Source organism: Mauremys reevesii, linkage group 1 (genome assembly GCF_016161935.1).
Source record: "Mauremys reevesii isolate NIE-2019 linkage group 1, ASM1616193v1, whole genome shotgun sequence".
NCBI classification, from domain to species: Eukaryota; Metazoa; Chordata; order Testudines; family Geoemydidae; genus Mauremys; species Mauremys reevesii.
Window position 1 is genome coordinate 63548605 of NC_052623.1, and position 22844 is coordinate 63571448.

Genomic DNA, 22844 nt, shown 5'->3' on the forward strand with positions numbered 1-22844 from the left:
AGGCACATATGATAATCCCTCCCAGAGTGACTGTTCTAGTCTTTTGCTTTCCTGTACAGGAGTCTCAAGTGCTTTATACTTTCCTGGCAATGGGCAGGCTCCCTAGTGATTCCACAAATTCTGCAGACTCTCTCAATGGAACTCGCATCTGGTTTATGAGCTCTGCTCTGAGTTTCAGTTATGGTCAGACACACCTACTGGGTCCAAGTGTCTGCAAAGTTTATAAATTCTGCAGAAGCAGAGTACCACTGGGGACCAAGCGATTAATAGTTTCACAGAACTAAACTCTATAGGTTCTGTAACCCCATTATAAGATCTGCAGGAGCAGAGCAAGCTGAACTCAAAGACCCAGCAGCTCCTTCTGAGGAATATAAACTTTGTAGAACTACAGACCATGGAGTTCTTATATAATCTGCATAGACATGAGAGAGGACTGGGACTTTTGTAGCTTGGTAAGGCTCTTCCTGTACCTATGGGGAGGACATATTAGAAATGCATAGATAGGTTAGGGGCTGGAACTTCTGCAGGGCATAGAAAACCTACAGGAACAGGATAACAGTCAGTTTCTGTCTAGCAGAGCTTCTAAACCTCCCACAACACAAACATTCTCCAGCCAGGGCCAGCTCCAGCTTTTTTGCCGCCCCAAGCAGCGGGGGAGGGGAATGGTTGAGCTCCCGCTGAAGTGCCGCCGAAAAAAAAACAGACGGAGTGAAGGACCTGCCACCGAATTGCTGCCGAAGACTAATGCGGAGTACTTGATCAGCTGCTGAAGTGCCACCAAAGACCCAGACGTGCCGCCCCAATACCAGACGGAGTGCCGCCCCTTTCTATTGGCCGCCCCAGGCACCTGCTTCCTTTGCTGGTGCCTGGAGCCGGCCCTGTCTCCAGCAGGAAGGGAAGGACATAGTAAAGTCATAATGCTGAATTTGCAACAATCCAATAATTTCTCAGAGGACAGATTATGATGTCATAAGAAAAGGACTCCTGACTTTACTCCAGAACTAGACACAGGTCAGACAGGAGAAAACCTTTCCTAAACACACATCTCTCTAGTAATAGCAAAGGGCATACAGAAAAATATCAGCATGCATTCATTTTTATGTAAAAGTTCTCTTTTTAATAAGGTTTTGTTTTCTAGTGGAGATGCAGTGAGCAGGCAATCAAATTATAAAACATTAGAAAGCTCAAAGTAATGCAACATTCGTCTGTCTATCTGGGAAGGTATGAGATTACAAACCTCATTCTCATGACCAAGATCGCAATGAGACTAGCAAGTGCTATAGTATGGCTACTGCTTTGTTAGAACCTTGACCAATAACCAGAACAGTTTTATAAAGAAAAAAATCTGGCCTGAAAAATGTGTTTCTTTTGGGATAAAACAACAAAAACGAGTGGATGAAGAAAACAGTATATGTAATATATTTAGAAATCTGTAAAGCAATTAGTTGTGTGTCTTACATAATTGAGTTGGATAGGGCCACATTTAAATGGACTAAAAATTGCCTGAGAGACCTAAACAAACAGGAATACTCTATGTCAATATGACAATTAACTGGGGAATTATCTCCTGCAATACTGCAGGGATCTGTATTGTCTGGTGTTTTTAACATCTTCATGAATGTGGGAAAAGGAGTAATTGGCATGCTAATGGCATGCACAGGAGGAGTTGCATTTACCACTGAGGACAGAGACATATTACATAGGTACCTTGTGAGATTAGAAACTGAGCAGAAAAAAGCAGACAGATTCATTCTGGAAAAATGCTGGCTGGTATACTGGAGGTGAAATAGTTCTATATACACTCCCTGAGAGAAAGAGCAAAGCAACAATGCTGCAAATGATCTTGGCATAGCAAATCAGACATGTTTTGCAAAGTGGGATGGCAAAAAAAGGCCAATGCAAGTTTGGTCTGTATATGCAGGGGCATCATATCTCTGAGCAGGAAGATTATTGTCCTGCTTTACTTAGCTCTCTTGGGAACACATCTGGAATAGAGTTTTCTTTTCCAGGAACCACATTACCAGAAAGATATTGACAAGTTGGAGGGAGTTTAAAGAAGAGCAACAAAGATTAGGAGGCTAGAGGGACTCATGCATGAGGAAAGATATTGCAAGCTAAATAATTTAGCTAAAAGACATCAAAAAAGGGATATGGTTAAGACTAAACAAGTTTGAAGGGTGCCAAAACCAAGGATGGAGAGAAATGTAGAGTTGTAAAAAGGAGGTATAATTAGTAGTAATGGAATGAAATGAAGACAGGGAAAAGATAGGACGAGTATCAGGAAAAACTTCTTCTCGGTGAGATCTATTATGTTGTGTCATAATCTCCCAAAGGAAAGCATTGAAATCTGGTCACTTAGGACATTTAAAACTAGACTGAACAAACCACCAGAAGAAGCTATGCCTCAGTGAACAACCCTGAATCAGCAGGAAGATGGATTAGGTGACCTGTTAGGTCATTACCATATCTCACTTTTATGACAATTCTGGATTGAAAAATAGACTGTTGCAAATTTAATCTTTTTAATAGATGGGTAATTTCATTTTTTGTAGCTTTCCCTCAGCAAAGAAACAAATACCAAAGGCAATCTTGAGTGAGTAATAAATAAAGAAACAACACAAGAGGCTTTTCTACCATTACTTCTTAGTTCCCTTTTACAGTTTGGGACCTGACTCAATCCCAGACCCAGATCACCAAACACCTGCTTCCAAACTACTCCTAATTTTTGTGGGTATGAACCCCCTTTCTACATATAGCACCTAGTAAGGAATTTTACTATCACCTGAGCCCTTCAAGTGGCAATCACAAATATCTCCCATCTCAGCTGACATAAAGATCAGTCTAAAGGTATATCTTCATGGGAATAAAAGACTTGTGTCATGGCCATGGCCGGCCAGGATCAACTGACTTGGGCTAATGGGGCTAAAAATTGCAGTGTAAACATTCACAGTTTAACTCTGGAGCCCAAGCCAATTGACCTGGGCTTTGAGACTTGGGGGGGGGGGGGTGTATGTGTGTGTGTGAATTGCAGTGTTGACTTACTCTCATAGTATGGCAGCTCTTAAGTGAAATTAGCCTACTAAATAATCTTTGTAAAAAAAGCTAGTCATGAGCAGAGGGGAAAAATAAAAAATCCTGTAGAACCCTCAAAGGAAGCTCTAGGATTCCATGCCAGCGTTGCATCCACTAGACTATATGGACATGGGTAACCACCACCTGAGTTTCATCAAATCTCACACATTTTGACCTAAATGATTTCCCGGATTTTCACATGTGCAAAAAAAAACCACTCACCCAAAATGTCTTTTGAGTTTAAATTTCCCTGGGGGAAAAAGTCTCTCCACAAATGTTTCAGAAAATGAAATGTGTGGGTTTGAAATCTCCAGAAATGGACTGGCAAAACATTTCTCACAAATCTTCACATTTCCCCTCTGCCCCCCCCCCCCCCCGCCCCAGTTTCACCCACAGCTACACAAAATCTTGATTGTAATTGTCCAAACAGCGCAACAGAAAAGCACAAGAAGACAATCGTATATGATGGAGGTAACCGGCTTTTGGAGTCTGGATTCTTTTCAATCAGAATTATATAAACAAAATGCACATACTGCACATTTGTGGAGTTGCACTAGATCAACTGCAGTAGGATTCATTGGATGACTTACTAGGATGTGATGCAGTTGCAGTATACAAATCCCCATTAACCAAAAACCTAGTCAGAATACAGGTGAGGTTGCTTTGGTGCAAAGCCCACCAATATAATCTCTGAAAAGCAAGATCATCAACCTTTTTTCATATGCAACAACATCCACATGTCACACTATACAATCACTCAGGCAGACTCCACACCTCCCTGCTATACAGAAATGAACTGATTTTTGTGTGACTTTGTATGTCCATCAGGAAAAAAGCAGCCTCTGGCTGACTGTCATATGGTCTCCTGTGTTCTTTGTACTGCTATAAGAAAACTGTTATATAAACAATATTAAACTCAATCTAACTCTGAAAAATAAATAAAATGAAGACCAGAAAAAATAAGATCTCACATTTTAACACTCTCTGCAGGGGCTATGAAAATGTAGTCCTTGCTGATTTGTGACTGGAATGTAGGAAGAGTGACTACCAGAGATGGTTGTAATTGGATTAATTCCCTTAACAATGTCTTTTGAGTTTTTCTATATACATATTCTATATTTTAGATAATATGCACAAGTAGTATATTGCATTTATGGTAGATACTATAGCTTCAGGAGGAATTATGAACTGATACCTTACTCAACCATCTAGCATTTATGAATATAATTTGTAAATATAATAAGCTAAACTCTGCTCTCACTTATGCCTTTTCAACCCTAGGAATTTCAGTGGGGTTTGCATCGTTGTAAACAAGAGCAGAATTTGGCCCTGTATCTTTATATATTTTAGTTCTTTATAAAAAGATGCACTGTTTCCCCAATGTCTGGTGAACCAAGTTTGATGATTTCAAGGATATTAAAATATTATCAATATTAATATTTCTATAGCCCTTTTCATTCTGCATAATCCCACTGGGCTTTAAAAACTAAATACATACACAATAATTGAAATGCAAACATATTTACAATTGTAATAGTTTTCAGTAAATCACAGTAAACTGTCACTTTAAAGGCTCAGGGCATTTTCCTGCTTGCAGTCTAGGGACCTCTGCAGGGAAACCTATGGTCCAGGACTAGAAGCAGTCAGTTCTGCTGACAGACAACCTAGAGTAAGGTTGAGGTGAGTGGTACCTCTCAGTTTTAGCGAGCAGCCTGGTTTGTCTCTCTGGTTTGGGGTTCTTGTGTATTATCATTCCGAATTCTAAGAAATAAAAGTGTTATAGTGCAGCCTTCCAGCAGGAGTATTTTATGTTTTTATTGACCATCTGTGTGTATGCTGTGAGCATAACATTTATGTGGAAGGTGACAGCTAACTGGTGCACATCACGTTCCACAGCAGTCATTATTAGTGATCTCAGGTGCACAATGGAGCAGTTAAAATGTAATTTTCAAATAAAGTGCTCAGATAAAGAAACCTGTCAGGTAACAGGTGGATCATGTAATAGGAGGGTAAAACAAGGCAGTGATCATATAGACATGTTATCTGGAAGGAAAATACCATCAAATGGGAGAAGGGAATGGAGGAAGAGATAACGTTAAGAACAGAGCAGCTGGATCGGGCATCTTGCGAACAATGCTAATAAGTCGGCAGGTGAATGGAAACACGAGAAATTAACATTTTTAAAAAGAGTGCTCTTAAATCTTTTTCTCCCAGAAAAATGTGATAAAATTGAGACTAAACCTACTTAAAATGAATCATGTTCTCCTTTATGATTTTACAGCACCAAACACACTTTACAGAGCTCTACAGATGTTTGTTTTACAACCAAAGATAGCGGCAAACAAGCTATAGTCAAAAATATACCACAAAGTCAGTTCTGAAGACTATTTACATTCAGACTGTATACATGTCACAGATACGGTTTATTAACTAGTATGATTATTAGGATTATTATAGTGCCTAGGGGCCTCAATCATAGCCAGGACACCATAATGCTATGCTCTGTACAAAACATAGAACAAAAAGATAGTCCTCATCCCAAAGAGTTTATAATCTAAGCATAAGTCAAGAGACATCTAATGGGTACAGACAACTAGATGGGGGAGGACAAAGAAACAATGAGACAACACTGGCCAGCACAAGGGGCAGTTGTAACAGCCCATCAGTGACCTAACCATTGTCAAGTTTCTTGTAGGTGTAGTAGGAAGAGATCCTGAGACATAAGCCCTTGTATTAGAGGCCTGGTATGAGGCAGGACCTGCTCATAGAATTTGGCAAGAATAGAGCTGATATTGCAGAAATATACATTCCTAAGAAGTTCTAGTCACAGAGTGCTCACGCAAACACATCCTGATATTAAGTGGTACCTGATATTAAGAATGGTACAAAAACATTCCCCAGGGATAACAGGAACACACTGACCCCTCCTAAAAGATAAGGTCATAACATAAAAGAGAATAAAAATTAAACCAAAATGAATTTTAAATACAGGTTTATGCAAATACTTTGAGGGTACTACACTTTTATGACACTTGGTTGTGTTTGGGAGCCAAAGGTGGAAACCTGTTGAAATTGTTTGGTTATTTTTAAATATTTTTATTAGGACATTTTGATAACTATATTTAAAAATACAAACAAGTTTGTAAAAACCCAAATAAGAAATTGACATTTTCTTACTATTACCTTTACCTTGCAAACATCTATCAACATCTAACCACAATAGGCATCATGGAAAAGGGAAGTTCTAAGGAGAATAATGAGGTCGCTCTGTGAATGTTTACGAGGGACTCCTCCCAAAGGTGAGGGGCAGCATGGGAGAAAGCATGAAGCTGTTTGTTGGAAAATTGAACAAGCAGGTGATGGAGGCTGGCATCATGGGCCAATCAAAGGCAGGAGTCAACATCTCTATAGTGAATGAGACATAGGGTGGGGATTGGCCTTGAAAGTGAAAACAAGTAGCTTATGTTGGATGCTGTATAGAAGTGGGGGTGGAGGGATGCAAACAGAGGAGTGACATGGTCAAGCAGCAGAAAAAGAGAATGATCTTTACAGTAGCATTCCGAATGGATATAAGGACAAGACTGAATTTTTTCAAGGCTAGCGAGAAGAATGTTGCAGAAATCAAGACACAAGATGAGGAGAGTTTTAGCGGTATGGAGGGAGGAAAGGCATATCTTAGAGATGTTATAAAGAAAGAATCTGCAAGATTTAGATATAACCTGGACATGAGAACCCAGGGAGAGATCCAAATCAAAGATGATGCCCATGTTATGGGCCTGAGTCCAGGAAGGATGGTGATGATGTCCACAGTGATCAAGAAAAAAAGGTAGTGGGGACAGCTTAATCTTCCCCTAAGAGCTTTATTTCAGCCATCTAGAACTTGAGTTGATGGCAGGGGCGGCTCTAGCCATTTCACCGCCCCAAGCACTGCAGCATGCCGCGGGGGGGTGCTTTGCCGGTCGCCGGTCCCGCGGCTCCGGTGGACCTCCCGCAGGCGTGCCTCCGGATGCTCCACCGGAGCCGCGGGACCATCGGACCCTGCGCAAGCACGCCTGCGGGAGGTCTACTGGAGCCGCCTGCCGCCCTCCCGGCAACCGGCAGAGTGCCCCCTGTGGCATGCCGCCCCCAGCATGCACTTGGCGTGCTGAGGCCTGGAGCCGCCCCTGGTTGATGGTAAGATAGCCATGAAGAGATGTCAGAGAGATGGGCTGAGGTTTTTGTTTGGGCAGAAGGAAACAGATCTGGAGTAGAGAGGTAAGTCTGTGAGTTGTCAGCATAGAGATGATAGTTGAATGTGTGTCTGCAGATGAGATTACCCAGAGATAAGGGGTGGAGGGAGAAGAGAAGGGGACCAAGAACAGAGTCCTGTAGAACCCTCACAGAAAGTTGGAGGTGGAATGAGGAGGATCCTCCAAGGACATGCTGAAGGAGTGAATTGAAAGGTAGGAGGAGAACCAGGAAAGGACAGTCACAGACCAAGGGAGGACAAGATTTCAATACAAGCATGATTGACAGTGTTGGAGGTAGAGGAGGATGAGGAGAGGAATTCCAGACAGCAATTGTAAACAGCTCATTCAATGAGCTTAGAGACTGTTGGAAAATCATAGTGCTAATGAAGCCTTTTTGTATTAAGCCTGAGTGAACCAAAGTTATGCTATGCTTGCCCAAACCGTGTTGGAAAGCTTACAGAACTCATTAGACTGAAGGCCGTGTATTTACCTATGTCAGCTATTTTGCTTATCAGTTTTATTTGGCTCCCCAAGTATATGTTGGCTCCCCAGTATATGCAGCTGTGTTCCCATGAATGTTTCCAAAGTATATAGCACAAAGGGTCGACGGGTGTATCTTGTTTCCCCTTCAGAATGATATATGTATCCTGCATATCCAATTATCCCCTAATAGATACATGTACAGGGTCTATAGGTCAACCAAATGACGTAGACAAACGTAGGCTAAGTTGTTTGTTACCGGCTATAAAGGTAGGCCGCTTGGCCATGAAAGGTGTGTCTCTTTCTCTGGCACTAGCCGAGAGGAGCACCCGCTCAGCTGACCGATCAATAAAGGGTGTGGTACTCGTCTTCCTGTCTCCGTGCCTCCTTGGTGTAATTAGGTAAGCTCCAGGGGGAAACGAGCCCTTTTGGCTAACAAATGGCGACTCCAGATGGGACTTCTCTCCCTGTAGGGGGCGCGACCGGCGGCCGAGGACGGCTCAGGAGAGTGGCCACCTTGAGCTATTGGTTTGCTCGAGCTCCGGGTCGCCGCAATCGGCCAGGACGGCTACGCTCCCTCCATAGAGAACTCCAACCGACACGGAGACAAGACAGTACCAGAAGAGGGGAGTCCACCTGCCAGACGCGGCCACTCCGGGCGTGGTAAGTGCGTTACCTCCTGGGTTTGAGGATTAACGCCCCCGAAGTGCGGGTTGGACCTTGGGCCCTTAACAGGTTTTTGGTTAAGATACCTAGGTACAGCCATGGCTAATGAATAATTCTGTCAACTCCACTAGTTCGGGGCCATGCCGAACGACTATGGGAATGTGACTACTATGCTGTTGTTTTTATTCCTGGTAGGGGTACTTTTGTTTTTCGTTATATTGATGTACTGGAAGCCGAAACTGTGATAACCGGGTCTAGGAGTGTGTGAACCCATCTTCTCTCCCCCCTTTCCTTTCTGTGTGGGCTACTGACAGTCTGGTCGTCTCACTGGATGCGATCGGAGTGGGCGACGCCGTCTCCCGGAGACTGGCCGACGCTCTTTGCTGAGGGGAGGTGTGGGAGAGTCGTGGTCATCTTCGTTAGTCTCTCCTGTGTGGGTACCCTGTGGGAGAGATCCTTGGTTTATGAGCCGCTAGCGCGGACAGGACACCCTCTCTGCGTGTGTAAGTAGAAAATGGGTAAGGGACAGTTTAAACATTCCACCTCACCCCCTAAGGGTACCCCAGCATATTATATGTACGTACATTATGGTCCTAAAACCTGCAGGTATTTAGAGGATTGGAATTTTCACACACGTGAAAATCTATCTAAACAATGCCCATTAAAAGGTACCTTTAATCTAGATAAGATCATATATCTCAGAGGAGCTTTTAATCACTAAAGAAAAGCCTCTGACACAGTGTGAGCAATTTGTCTAGAAACGGGTTAATTTAAAACTCAGCTTCGCCCAGAGATAAAAAGAGAAAGTTGTTTTATGCTCAAGGTCAAGAATCAGTACAGACTATGTTAAGTACAAAGAAAAACTGCTTTCAGCCCCAGCTGGCTGTGGAAAAATAGAGACAGGCAAACCAAAGGCAGTACAAGTTACAGAACTGAGATTACATTTGCAAAGCTTAACTGTTTGGTGAGATCCAACAGTCTGACTTTGTGACGGATGCCGGTGCTGGTGTGGCTTGGTGACACTGGAGAAGCCACAGGTAGCTGACCTGGACAGGAATCTCTGAAAGAGACACCGCAGGAGATTCCAGGGTGTAAAAGAACAGCCCTCCCAAAAGCGGAAGCATGTTGGAAATTCTGAACAAGCTGTATACAGGATAATCTCCCGTCCACCTATTCCCCTTTTCTGAATGTTATATACAGACGTGGCCAGTCTGGATATGTGTAAGTATGGGGCATTTATATTTTTTTTTGAGTGATGTGGAAGCGTTCCCAACACTCTCCATTGTTGTTTTATTATTTGTAATGAAGCTTTAAAATTTGGTAATATGGTGTGTTTTCTCTATCTTCCCCCACCGTCCTGCAGTGTCAGTTTGATCACCTGACATGAGGCATAAATTGGTAACAGAAATTTGTCACAGTTTGGTGAGCAATAGAGAATGGGGGAGCCCTGCAGAATTCACACCATCTATTTGTTTTACCCTTGTTATTTTATGTTTGTTTTGTTTGGTATTGTTGGTGTTATATGTTGAGGATTGCATAATTAAAGGTGTGCCCATTCTCAGCTGCAGTAAGTCTGAGAACTGGAGAAGGGTTTAGCATTCCTCTCTCCACCCTGGTTGACCAGGAAGGGTGGCAGGTGGATCTACCCCCAGTCATAGCAGGACTAGGCAATAGAGTAGTTGGAGAAAAGGAAAAAAAATGTGTATTTGATAACTAGAATTGAGCAATTAAGAGCATAGATCATGAACCAGGCAGCAACTCAAACCTGCGCCCAGGGCAAGTTGCAGGCCTTGAGACAGGACTTCCAGTTACAAAAGGAAGCCCTGGCTAAGCAAGTACCAGTCCTTCAGGGACTTGTTAAAATGTAACCATTCACGCTCAGCATATGCCGTAACAGCAGTGTGTTTGCTACAAGAGGCAATTAAATAGTTAAACGCCAGTGGGCCATGCGTTTTGCCCAGGTGGCGAGCCTCACACGGGAGGACTCGGGTAGTCTTGTGAATAAAATGTTTTAGGGAAAAGACCAGAAGGGTGGGGGCAGAAGCCCATGAAAGAAACGGTTCAGCAAAAAAAAAAAAAAAAAAAGGACTGGGCCCAGGCGGGCAGGCAACAGACAGAGAGCTTGGAGAACAGGTTGGAAACTTTTGAGGGTCTAGTGGAAGGAAGAAGTAAGTGAGTATAAGCATGGGGATTTCAAATACTCAGGAGGATATTTGGAATGGCGATTTGAATTGGTAAGTGGCTGTTGAAAGACAAAGCAAGTGATTTAAGGGAAGAGCAAGTGATTTAAAGGAGAGTGAAGAGTTAACTCTGTAGTTGCTGGAGGGAACAGCAGTTGAACTTTGTAAAAATGCTAAAAAGAAAAGTTTTTGGCAAATTCAGGCAAAGAAATTATTAGATTGCAATCATTTGGCTATGAACAATTTTGTTGAATTAGCTAAAGAATGTATACAGTGCTATGTAAATGAAAATTTATTAGGCTCTAAGGCACTATAAGTGGTGATGTTTTCTTTCAGTGTTTAAAAGCAGGAGTTAAAAGTAAAAAGCAAGCCAGAAAGCATCTGTATTAATGCAAATTATTTAACTGATAAGGTAGAGGCCACTGAAATCTGGGCTGTCTATGAAACACATACAAGAAAATATGGGGTAATTCCCCTGTGTTGTCTGAAATCAATAAAGGTATTTGTGTATTTTAAGTAATAATTGACTGCCCAGAAGGGGCAGACCTCTGTTTTTGTCTTTCAGATAATCAAAGAAAATTAATGCCAGCTGAACAGCATTCAATATACCATGCATTTACTAATGGAGTAAAGAATTAAGTTTTGTGTTCTATGTTCTGTCTTGTGGTGTTTGTCTTGTGGCCAGAATTGTTGTGATTAATATTTTCATGGGATGGTCTGGTTTAAAATCAAGTGAAAGGGTTGGATTGAAATGCAGATACTTGTTTTGTTCAACTTAGAATATAAAGTGTTTGGATACATCAGGAAAAATGTGAAAACTAATGCCAGCTAAACAGCATACAACATACCATGATTTACTGGCAGAGTAAAAATTATGATTTGTGTTCTATGTTCTGTCTTGTGGTGTTTGTCTCGTGGTCAGAATTGTTGTGTTTAATATTTTCATGGGATGGTCTGGTTTGAAATAAAGCAGAAGGCTTGAATTGAAATGCAGATATTTGTTTTGTTCAACTTAAAATACAAAGTGTTTGGATACATCAGAAAAATGTGATATACTAAAGTCTTATGTATTTTCTTAAGTAAAAGAAAAAAACTGCATTGGCCAAATTGCATACTAACAGTCTTTGGAAGCAAGGACATAAAAAGTTAACCCACTCCCCATATTGTACATGGGATCCTTCTGGCTACCTCAGATTTCTAGCCAGAGGGCTGGGGATGGTGGGAAGCTATTGGACTAGAGGTTGTATTCAATGAACTCATCAAAGTGGATGTGCTTGTCCTGGCTTGTTGTTCCAAAGCTCTGTAATAAGGTTATTTTAGTAGAAGGGTATATGTGGCATACATTAAATAATAAGACTAATGTACTGTATAACAGCAATGTGTATGTGTTCATTGTTAACAAAAGGTGTATAAGTAAAAAGTAAAAGTTTTCTTTGTAGGTTAAAAAAAAAAAGAAGCCAAAAAGGGGAAAAGGAAAAAGAACGAGTTAACTGAGAAAAACTTTAATTAGCAAGCTCAGTCCAAAAAAAAAAAAAAAAAAAAAAGATACACTGACTTCGTTCAAGGACACTTGGCTAACAACCAGAAAAGGGGGGCTTGAATATGCCCAACCAGCTGTAAAATCTGCAAAGACACTAATGCAATGTGTTAGGTTTCCTTTTTACACAGGTAAAGACGCACTACCGAAGACCCTAGCAGCCCTGCCACTCCATGGAACCTGGAGACCGGATCAATGTACAGGTCCACCAACGAAAGACTGCTTTGGCTCCATGCTGGAAAGGTCCTTATTGAGTCCTGCTGACTACCGACACCGCTGTGGAGTGCCAAAGACTGACTGCTTGGACCCAGGATTCTCACTGCAAAAAGACCCCTCCACCTCAGAAGAATTTTCCTACTGATGATTAGCCTATTTCTTTTTCTAGTTCTATTGTGCTTCTGGACAGCAGGGAAAAAGGACAAGGTGACGTGCTGGTTGAACCTCTCCCTTGTCCATGCACAAATTTACCGTGCCTTTGAATTTTTCTAAAAGAAGCAAAACCATTACAGGGTGGTGTATTCCTAATCCCTCCCCTGTAGAATGCTGAACTACAACTGTTTGGGGAAAGAAGAAAAAACACTCATTTCACTGACATCGCCAAAGTCCAGGAATTCCTGACCAGAAAGGACATTGAGAACTGACCCTGGTGAAGAAACCCGAGGAATTATACACTGGCAGGAAAAAAACAACAACTTGTGGGACCCATGTTTGGGAATGTGGTATTAATTGGATTTTGCGGTTTATTCTACAGGCTGCGCCCTGTGTTTTGGATAAATCTTTCAGCATGTATTGCCCTCCCTAATTGGATTTTAAATGACATTGCCTTTATCCAGTTTTCAGATCACTTTTACATACCCAGATTGCTCACAAGGGGCTGCCATTAGATTAGCACAACAAAGAGCCTGGGTTATTTCCTCTGGAAAAAGAAGAAATTGGGCAGATCCCTGTGGGCAAGGGCTAACAGTGTAACAGCCATTTGGAATATTCTTAAAGGCCAAGAACATAATAAGAAATTGGGCCGACTAGAAAGGGCCACTAGCCTTATTTCTGAAGTTCAGCTAACCCAAGTATAGGCTGAAGTTGGTGAGTTACATGTCATTTCCACCCTTAGTTCTATAACCCAGAAGTTACTGACAGAGATGGTATTGAATATCACTGAGGCTGGGAAGGCATTGCAGTGGGATCTAGTATGTTTAAAATTTCAGGATTTCCTGAATGACCAGCTGATGGCCATTTGGAGTGATCTTGAGCACCAGACTTGACCCACTGCCCTTACAGACATATCAGGAGTACCATCTGATCTGTGGTCATGAAGACATACTTGGACACTTTCTGGGTGGAAGTGTGTACATTTACAGTGCTCCTTCCAAGCATTTGGACCGGTTAGGGTGTGGGCTCCCACATACCGAATCCTGCTGGGTCCATGGGAAGGATGCATGTGGGACTTAATACCCCCTCGTTATTAACCCCAGCTCCCTAGAGCTTAATTGCTTTTTTTTGTTGGCCTCAAAGTGAGAAAACTCAGCCAAAAGGTTTGGTGAGTATTCTCAAAGGGGGGAGTTGTTGGAAAATCATAGTGCTAATTAAGCCTTTTTGTATTAGGCCTGAGTGAACCAAAGTTATGCTATGCTTGCCCAAACCGTGTTGGAAAGCTTACAGAACTCATTAGACTGAAGGCCGTGTATTTACCTATGTCAGCTATTTTGCTTATCAGTTTTATTTGGCTCCCCAAGTATATGTTGGCTCCCCAGTATATGCAGCTGTGTTCCCATGAATGTTTCCAAAGTATATAGCACAAAGGGTCGACGGGTGTATCTTGTTTCCCCTTCAGAATGACAAATGTATCCTCAACAGCTGTGTGTATCTTGTAGCCCCCACAAAATGATATATGTATCCTGCATATCCAATTATCCCCTAATAGATACATGTACAGGGTCTATAGGTCAACCAAATGACGTAGACAAACGTAGGCTAAGTTGTTTGTTACCGGTTATAAAGGTAGGCCGCTTGGCCATGAAAGGTGTGTCTCTTTCTCTGGCACTAGCCGAGAGGAGCACCCGCTCAGCTGACCGATCAATAAAGGGTGTGGTACACGTCTTCCTGTCTCCGTGCCTCCTTGGTGTAATTAGGTAAGCTCCAGGGGGAAACGAGCCCTTTTGGCTAACAAGACAAAGGGGAAATGTGACAGTCGCTGGAGATGCATGTGAGGTTAAGTGTAGGATTTTAAGATGGGAGAGACTAAAGCATGTTTGTATTGTGAGGGAAAAAGCCAGAGGACAGTGGGAAGTTAAGGAGAAGAGTAAGTGAAGGGATGAGGGTAGGTGAAAAGAAGATCAGGAGTTAGTAGGGGTCACTGAGTGGTTTATTCAGTGTGAACATTTTTAGAATACATTTGCTACAGTATACTGTCAAAATCTCATCAATTCAACACTTTTGGCTTCATGCACTGATTAAACTGACTGTGTTTTTCCCCTGAAGAACTAAAGGAATCACACAAGCTTAAAAGAAGGGTCAGTAGGGAGTACTGCAAAATCTCTCTTCTAATCCAAAGTGAAAGTGAGAGGAAGAAAGAGTGATGGAAAGAGACCATGGAGGAATATGAAGTCAGGTACATTGTTGTTGTTTGTCACAATTTAATTTGGTCTGTGACACTGGATGGGAGAGGGACGCACACGCTGTGATGGAAGGTTTAGAATATTCAGGCGAGATTTTTAACCGTACACTTGATGAAAATGAATGTCCACTCTGTTAGTTGTGATGCAAGGTAACACACACAATCCCAATTCTGTAGTTTGATTTGTGAAAATAATATCGGGGGGGGGGGGGGAGAAATGATTATGTTTTGTTTCCATGACTGCTGCTGCAAAGTTACTCAAGGCTATAGCCCTGTTCCCGTTGCAGGCCAAAGGTGAAATCCTGGACCTATTGACGTCAATGGGAGTTTTGCCATTGACTTCAAGATTTCATCCCAAGGCTCTACATATTATACTCAGGTACCACAGTGATGCATGCTATGTAATCAGACAGACAGGTAGATAAATATGTAGGCCCAAACAAGGTTACTGAGTGATTCATTTCATTCTGAGAGGGTGTCTCATTCAACAGTAGGCTCCACCTTCAACACTAGGCTCCACCTTGCCCACGTGACAGGCTCCTGACTAACTGGTATGCCAGAGGGATATTATTCCATGGTATCCTTTCATCTATTGAGGTAGCCAGGACAGAGCTGCAGTGCACAACAATATGCAGCAGCCACTGGTGATGCTTTGAAATTCAAATTGTGTTTCAATGAATGTTTTTGAAACTCATGGCAGCTCTGGTGGCCAATGGGAATTCCTCCTCTTTTCAAACGACTGGCTGAAGAGATGCTACAAACACAGCTCTCCAGCTTCCCAGCAGTCTCAGCTGGTGTCCAATTGGGAGCCTCCAGGAAGCTATTTTTCGAAGGCATACTACACTCAGCAGTCACCTATGCTGTCAGTGATATTAGTCAGTTTGGGCCTCAATTCCTGCCATTGCAGAAAATGAGTAAACCCCTTTGTTTCTACAAGTGATACCCTGGAACTCTATTGGAGACAGACAAAAGGAATGGGTACAGATAGACTCAGAGAGGTGCACAAGATTCCCAGAGAAGGTTTTCTTTTTCTCTCTTTTTTCTTTTTCTATTTTTTTTTTAAAAACAGGCAGTAGGAAACAGATGTAAATTAAAAGCAATGTCCACTCTTGAAAACAGCTTTCCAGTGGACTCAATATGACAGGGAAGGCTTTTTAATTTTTTTTTATACTAGACCAGAAAATGGTTCATGTAGGTAGCCTCTGCCAACAGCACTGCAAGCAGTGGCAAGCCTCAGGGACCTCCTATGGTGAAATGCCTATAGCCATGTATTGCCTTAATCTCACTCTGTGGGAGCCTGCTGGGATATGTGGAGCCCAGATCATGCTTTAATTTATCACTGATCAAAGAGTACTTTACTGCTTGGGGCCTGCTGCCTGGCCCCATGTGCTGGAAATTAACTTCTATTAAAAACTGTCTAAAACATTATATTTTTAATTGTGTTGTTTCATTCCAACAGCCAAGATAGCCTGCAGAAAAGTCTCAGCCTGATTTTTTGGCTGGAGGGCTTCCAGACATTTCAAAGACAGCCAGAATCTTTATTTTTCAAATTTCAACATATTTTTCACACCTTTAACAGAAGGGAAGTTTATCATCTAAGAAGAAAAGAAAAGTGCACACAGGCAGTGAGATGATCACACAAATCCCCCGCAGTAATTAAAAAAAACCATTATCATTCTAGTTGTAGAAAATCCAGCTATTCTATCTACATAATTCACATTTTACCATGATAAGCAATTCTGAGTTTTTCAGAGAAGGAAGATCAAACATAAGATAATTTTAATATCTGAAATGCCACGGGATCATAACCTCTATTTGTATGAGGGTGGACTCAGTGATAGAGTTGGTCTTTTCCATCTCTGAGTCCTAGGATCCTATTAGCAGGTATTCATCAGAGCACTAATGAAACAATTCAGGCCAGTGAGCTTCTGAAGTCTGAAAGCTGATGCAAGAAAATAACATGTGCTGGGGAAACATTTCTCTGTCAGGAGCTCCCTTCCTTTATGATTCACAATTCTTAGATTCTAAGGCCAGAAGGGACCACTGTGATCATCTAGTCTGACCTCCTATATAACACAGGCCACACAGAATTCCCACAAAATAATTCCTAGAGCAGATCATTTTAGAAAAACATCCAATCTTCATTTAAAAACTATCAGTGATGGTGGGAGCCTTCTGTTTTGTGAACTCACCCTCTATATTCAATATATTGTCCAATCTACAGAAGCTGCAAGCATGGTGTATTTGGCCTTTGAATAGTACACAGTTGCAGGAAGTGCTAGGCAATGTCCACAAAAGAAGAAGCTGGGAGGAGGGGATAGTTACTATTATTTGTTAAACACTGACTGTCCACTCAGTGCTGTTCAAGACATGTCAACGCTGGAGGTGCAATTTCCAGTGCTGATCGAACTAGAGTGCTAAAAATAGCAGCATAGCTGCAGCTACACAGACAAACTGCCTTGAGTACCTAGGGTCCCAGGCAGTAGCGTACTTACAGCAGCTATCCTGTCCCACTGCTCATGCCACTGTGACTACACTGCTACTTTTAGCATGCTAGCTTGCTCAGTGCTGGCAGGTATACATCTACCTGAGCTGCAAATCACACCTCCAGCTCCAGTATAGACATAGCCACACAAAGCGACACAGGAACCAAGCCTATAGCTTTGAAGTCAATGGCAGCAGGATTGGACCCACAGTTCCTGCCCTGAGGAGAAACAACCTACATAGGCCAATGCCACAAAATGCCCTGGGAGATTCAGAGAAAGGTTCTGTCTTGGTGTGAGGGTATATTTTTCATTTATCTATATTAGTGTGTGGTGGGGGGAGGGTAACAGCATTTTCACTGGCATGAGTTAATGTTTGTGAGATCTGAGGAAAAAGTAATCTTTGAAGAGAGATTTGAAAGAAGAGGTAGTGGTGGCCTTTTGTACTGGGGTAGGTAGGGTGGTCTAGGAATAAGGAAAGCATGGAAAAAAAGATTGTAGACAGGAGTAAGAGGAGACAAAAAGTGAAATTCAAGGAAAGATACATTTGTAGAGTGAAGCTGGCTGGGGAGGGGGTGGGAGTTGGAGAGAGATAGTGCTAGAGATTAAAAGCAGAGATATAGAGAGTAGATTTCTATAGAAGCTTAGAATCATAGGACTGGAGGGGACCTTGAGAGGTCATCTAGTCCAGTCCCCTGCACTCATGGCAGGATTATACAATCTAAACCATCTCTGGCAGGTGTTTGTCTAACCTGGTCTTAAAAATCTCTAATGATGGAGATTCCACAACCTCCCTAGGCAATTTATACCAGTGCTTAACCACCCTGACAGGAAGTTTTTCCTAATGTGCAACCTAAACCTCCCTTGCTGCAATTTAAGCCCATTGCTTCTTGTCCTATTGATGACAACCTTGATGACAAGGATGAGAAGCTTGTGCTGTATGCAATGGGTGAGAAGAAACCAATGGAGAAATTGAAAGAAGAAAGTGACATGGTATGAGCAGGTGAAGAAGATTGTTATAGAGTGCCAAAGGACAAGATGGGAATGAGGGAGGACAGAGAAGAAATGGTTGTACTAACTGAGGTAGGAGATAAACAAATAGACGTTTAAGTCATAAGGAGCAAGAGGGGAAACGGCTGGATATTTTGAGATGATGTGCTGAAAGAACTAGAAGGATTTACTGTCAAACAAACACGATCACTGTATCTAACTCACAGGCGCACACGGCAGGAGCTGGGACCACTACTTCTGGTCCTAAAGCACAGACTCTAAGCTTGAGCTCAACGAGTGGTAGCAAAAGCTAGTTTCTTAACATTCTCCATGAGCCAGCTATTATCTGGTAACATACATTGCACACTACCTTATATAAATGAAGCCAATATGTTGCACCAACACCACCAGATGAAAAAAATCACAAGAATAAAATGCTAAAAAGTCTTCTGCTTTGGCATCTTTCAAAATGTTTCAGCCTTTGATGACAAAGTATAGTAAATAAAGCCTGCTATAGTGATTTTAAGTAAGATGTTTGTTCTTTAACATTTATGCACACTAAATATTGTCAGTATAGGTGTGGACGGCATCCAGAAGTTAAGACCTGAGCATCATAGGGATTTTACATGCTTCCATAGATGAGAACAAAAAATGTTGCGGCAGTGCGCCAGCTGCTTAATCTGTGCAAATATTTAAAATGTGAGTCAATTAAATACAGATTACAATCAGGCCTGGTTAATCCGTGTTTATTTTATTCCTATCTCCTAGCATCAAAAGATTTAACTGTTAACTCATTTCCTAATAAGAATGTATCACTCACTTATTAATGTTAGATAGAGCTGGATGAACTGTTCATTAGGAATCTTAAATTTTCTCAAAATGAGCCTGGATGTGGAGCTCACTATGATTCTGAGACAGGAAGAAGTAACGAAATCCATGACTTCTCTGCTCATCTGATTTCCATCTCTCTCCTGACTTGACCCCCCCCAAGAAACCTTGTAACAGCTCTAAGCACCATAGGATTTCAGCAGAAAGGTCCTGCTGGCTTCCTTTCCCCTCCTGCAGCCTCCTGGGTGGTTCCTTCCTGAAGTCTTCAGGGACATTGAGAGACATCTTCTGTTTTTCAGGGCTACGTGAGCTGGGAGAGTGGGAAATTCTGTTCCCCCTACCATACTCAGCTTTTCTCTGAGCCCAGGAGCAGGAAGCTCCCATTAGGCTTAAGGTAGCAGCTATGAAATGCAATGGGATTCCCTAGCAACTATGTGCTAAAAATTATGGGCCGCTCTCCTTTTCCCACACTGTTGATATGGAATCCTAACTACTGCACTAGACCTTGGAGCAGGGATGTCAAACTCATTTCATATGGTGGGCCTAATCTGATACCCTGCCACTCCGTGCAGGCCATATTCAGCAAAAGTTATTAAAATAGATAAAGATAAACCACATTGGTAATTACTTACATTTGTCCTTTGACTTATCTTGAAGTTTCCTTTTCTCTGACTTGCCATGTTGGGCTATCTACTCTCCTGCTGACAGTTAAGTGCTCTTCAGTGCCATTTACCCTCAACCAGACACATACCAGCTCCTACCAGATTTATATCACTCCAGTGCCTCTTAAATACAACCAAAATGGTTCTACACCTGCACACGAAGTTTTGCTGAATTGCTGTGCTCGAGTCTGGACTATGGGGATATGATTTGTAGAGTGCACCAGTATGTTGCTCTCTAACTCCCCCATACAGACCCTGCTGGCGCACACTAAATGTTCCTTACTGTGCAGTGATGTAGGCCTGTTTGAAACAGGACATCAATACACCTTATCAGGGACTACAGGGGGAGTTAGAGCACAGCAGACTGGCATCCTCTATAAATCACAACCCTGTGCAGACTTCAGGGACATGCAGGCAAGGCCAAAGGTTCACAGGAATCCCACAGGCCAGATGAAACTGTTCTGTGCTCCAGATCTAGCCTGCAGGCCATACATTTGAGGGCCCTGCCTTAGAGGGTGCTATCTCCCACTGGGCTCAATGCAGAGCATGCTACAGTTGGAGAGAGTGAGTTTTTCTCTCCTGTTGCCATGTGTGCATGTGAATCTCAGATCACGTGTTGGCCTGATGGAATACCCTGAGGATTTCTGAGAGGGTGGTAGTGGCCCTGAATGGTGGCCTATGCAAAAACAGATGATGGAGAAGTTTGCTGGTACCTCTGTAAAAGCCCTTGGGGAGGTTACAGGGATACCTAGAATGGAGAGGGGACATTTGCTAGGAGGTTTGAGCTGTTGAACTTGAACCTAAATACAAACCTGAAGAGTTTTGCTGCCTGCTAGCTTCACTGCAAAGCTTGACTTGTGAACATCTTAATGAAAACAGAGTTCACACAGGTCTGATCACTAGAATTGGTTGAAGGTAGTCTAACTTTAAAAAAATCATTAAAAAGATGGCCCTTTCTCAAAAACAATTATCTGCAGGAAAAAGTCAACATTATTGAAATTTTGTCGTTTTCTGTGTTTGTCACTGAAATGAGCCAATACATTACAATGGAATTTTTTAAATACATTTAGAAAAGTAACCTGAACTCTGTGACCTGTCAGTAGGGCATAGTGAAATGTTTGCAGCTGATGGCAAATACATCTCTGTTCAGAAATACCTACACTTCTCCAAAGTGGCTGAGCCTATCTTTAAGGGAAAAGAGCTCTGAATTCTTTTATATAGTTAATAACTCCCCTTTAAAAATTTCCACTAAATCAAGCAACTGAAATTCTACAGTAATTAAGTGGGAGTCACCTACTATAATTTGACTATACAGATATAATTCTAAGGCTGTGTGCTACTTCAGTTCTATTAATTATCTGTGCCTTGGACATATTCATGATAAATGCTACTACTCACCTCTTTAATTTTGAAAAATGTGCACTTTTCCCAGTGTACTCTCTTTTGAACAAGGCAAGTCTCTTTATAATGGTATGGGCATGCTTCATTTCTGACCATAAGAAGTCCTTAAATTAAGTAAGGAATCAAGTCACAGAAAGGAGATGTAGACTAAAAGCCAAATTCCCTGATGGGCTCTGAGGGAACCAGATATGGGTCAGTAGATGGTGCCATTCCAGGGCACCCATCTGTGGCCTGGGGTAGCCCTGGATACATCCTGCTTCAGTTTCTCTATGAATCCCCTGAAGAAATTTACTCACAACAGGAAGTCTTTAAAGCAATATTTCCCTCTCTTGGAGTCTAGTTCATTAAACAGCCTTCCAGCTCTTCACGGCTTAAATTCAGGGGGGTTTCACAGCACCTCAAAGCTATGTCCTTTTAAGTTCTGGCCTGCAAACTACCCCCTCAAGTTAGCAGTTGCATAGCCCTACCTTCCTGGGGCTGTGTGGTGGCTGACATTCCCCCGGCCCCCGAGTTCCCTGCAGCATCTTTCTCTTGATTGGCTTAGACATTCCTTTTGACCCACCTTCCCAGTTATGTCATCAATCTCTTAATCTTTCCCAGGTGGGTCTAGTAATGCCAGACACCTATGTGTGCTTGGTTGGGAGAGAAGAGAGTCTTGCCCCACCCACTTTACAAGGCTTCCAGTCCCAGGCCCTTAGAGCAGTGGTGGTCTGGGTATTTCCCTACACCTTCCCTCTCCCAGACACTGGTGGGATTCACAAAAGTACTGTACTTTAGTGCCTAAACTCTAGACTTGGTGCCTAAATCTGGGGTTTAGGCTCCACTGCAATCCACAAAACTCCTGCCTAATCCTGTAGTCACTTAAACTCATTCAGTGCCTAAATTTCCCTGGGCACCTGTGTTTCTGCCTCTGAGCATGCCCAAGGCTGCCTCACTCCAGGTGTCCTGATACCTATCTCTCTCCTAAGCCTGGAGTGATCCACAAACAAGGGGAAGATAGGCATTTGCCTGCCTATCTCACATGCATCCAATAGGCATGCTCAGAGGCAGTCTGGATTTAGGCAGCCATCTCTGTAGAGAGCAGGGCTTAGGGTATACCCCTCTCTTTGGCATTTCCCATTGGCTGGTTTAGGCAGTTTCCCACCTACCAGGATAGCTTTTGCATACCACCCTATAAGGTGCCTCTCTCTGCCCATTCATTGTATAGGAAGTTTAGGCACCTAACTTTTGTGGATCGCATTGTTGTTCCAGTGATTTCCTAGGAAACTACAAATTAGGCAATCCAATGATGAGCATCACAATGCCTATGTCCCTTTGTGGATCCAGGCCTGACTGTCCCCAGGACCAACTGCTTCTCTCCCAATGGTTATTCCAGACACCTGGAATGGGATAACTGGCTTCTCAGATTACCTTAAAGGGCCTTTATCCCCTAAGGGCTCCCTAACTCTGTCTGAAACTCAACCCTTGCTCAGGCTAAAGCAGCCTGTAGTCCAATCAAGTTTGCACCAACTGGCAACTGTTACTAAGCAACCAACTATGAGGTAGCAATAGCTGAGTGCATTGCACTCTGGCCACTGATCTTCCCTAACCTGACATGCCCTTCCCTGTCCTCGGGGCTGCACAGAAGGAGGCTTAGGAAGCAGATAGGCTGGAGGTGTGCCATCTGAGGATATGGTATCCCCACTAAAGGATTTACATACAG

The 22844-nt window shown here is 42.5% G+C and overlaps 1 long non-coding RNA gene across 15 annotated transcripts in view; it reads right to left on the minus strand.

Annotated features, from left to right (window-relative positions):
• LOC120375535 overlaps positions 1 to 22641 on the minus strand; it is a 40064-nt gene extending 17423 nt beyond the window's left edge. For 2 of the 15 annotated variants that reach the window (XR_005586631.1, XR_005586634.1), the window contains exons 1-2: positions 21140 to 21598; positions 19712 to 19777 (exon numbers count right to left, since the gene is read on the minus strand). This is a non-coding gene — a long non-coding RNA (uncharacterized LOC120375535). The other 13 variants (XR_005586644.1, XR_005586642.1, XR_005586636.1 and 10 more) reach the window with 12 other exon arrangements.
• Between the last annotated feature and the right edge of the window lie 203 nt (positions 22642 to 22844).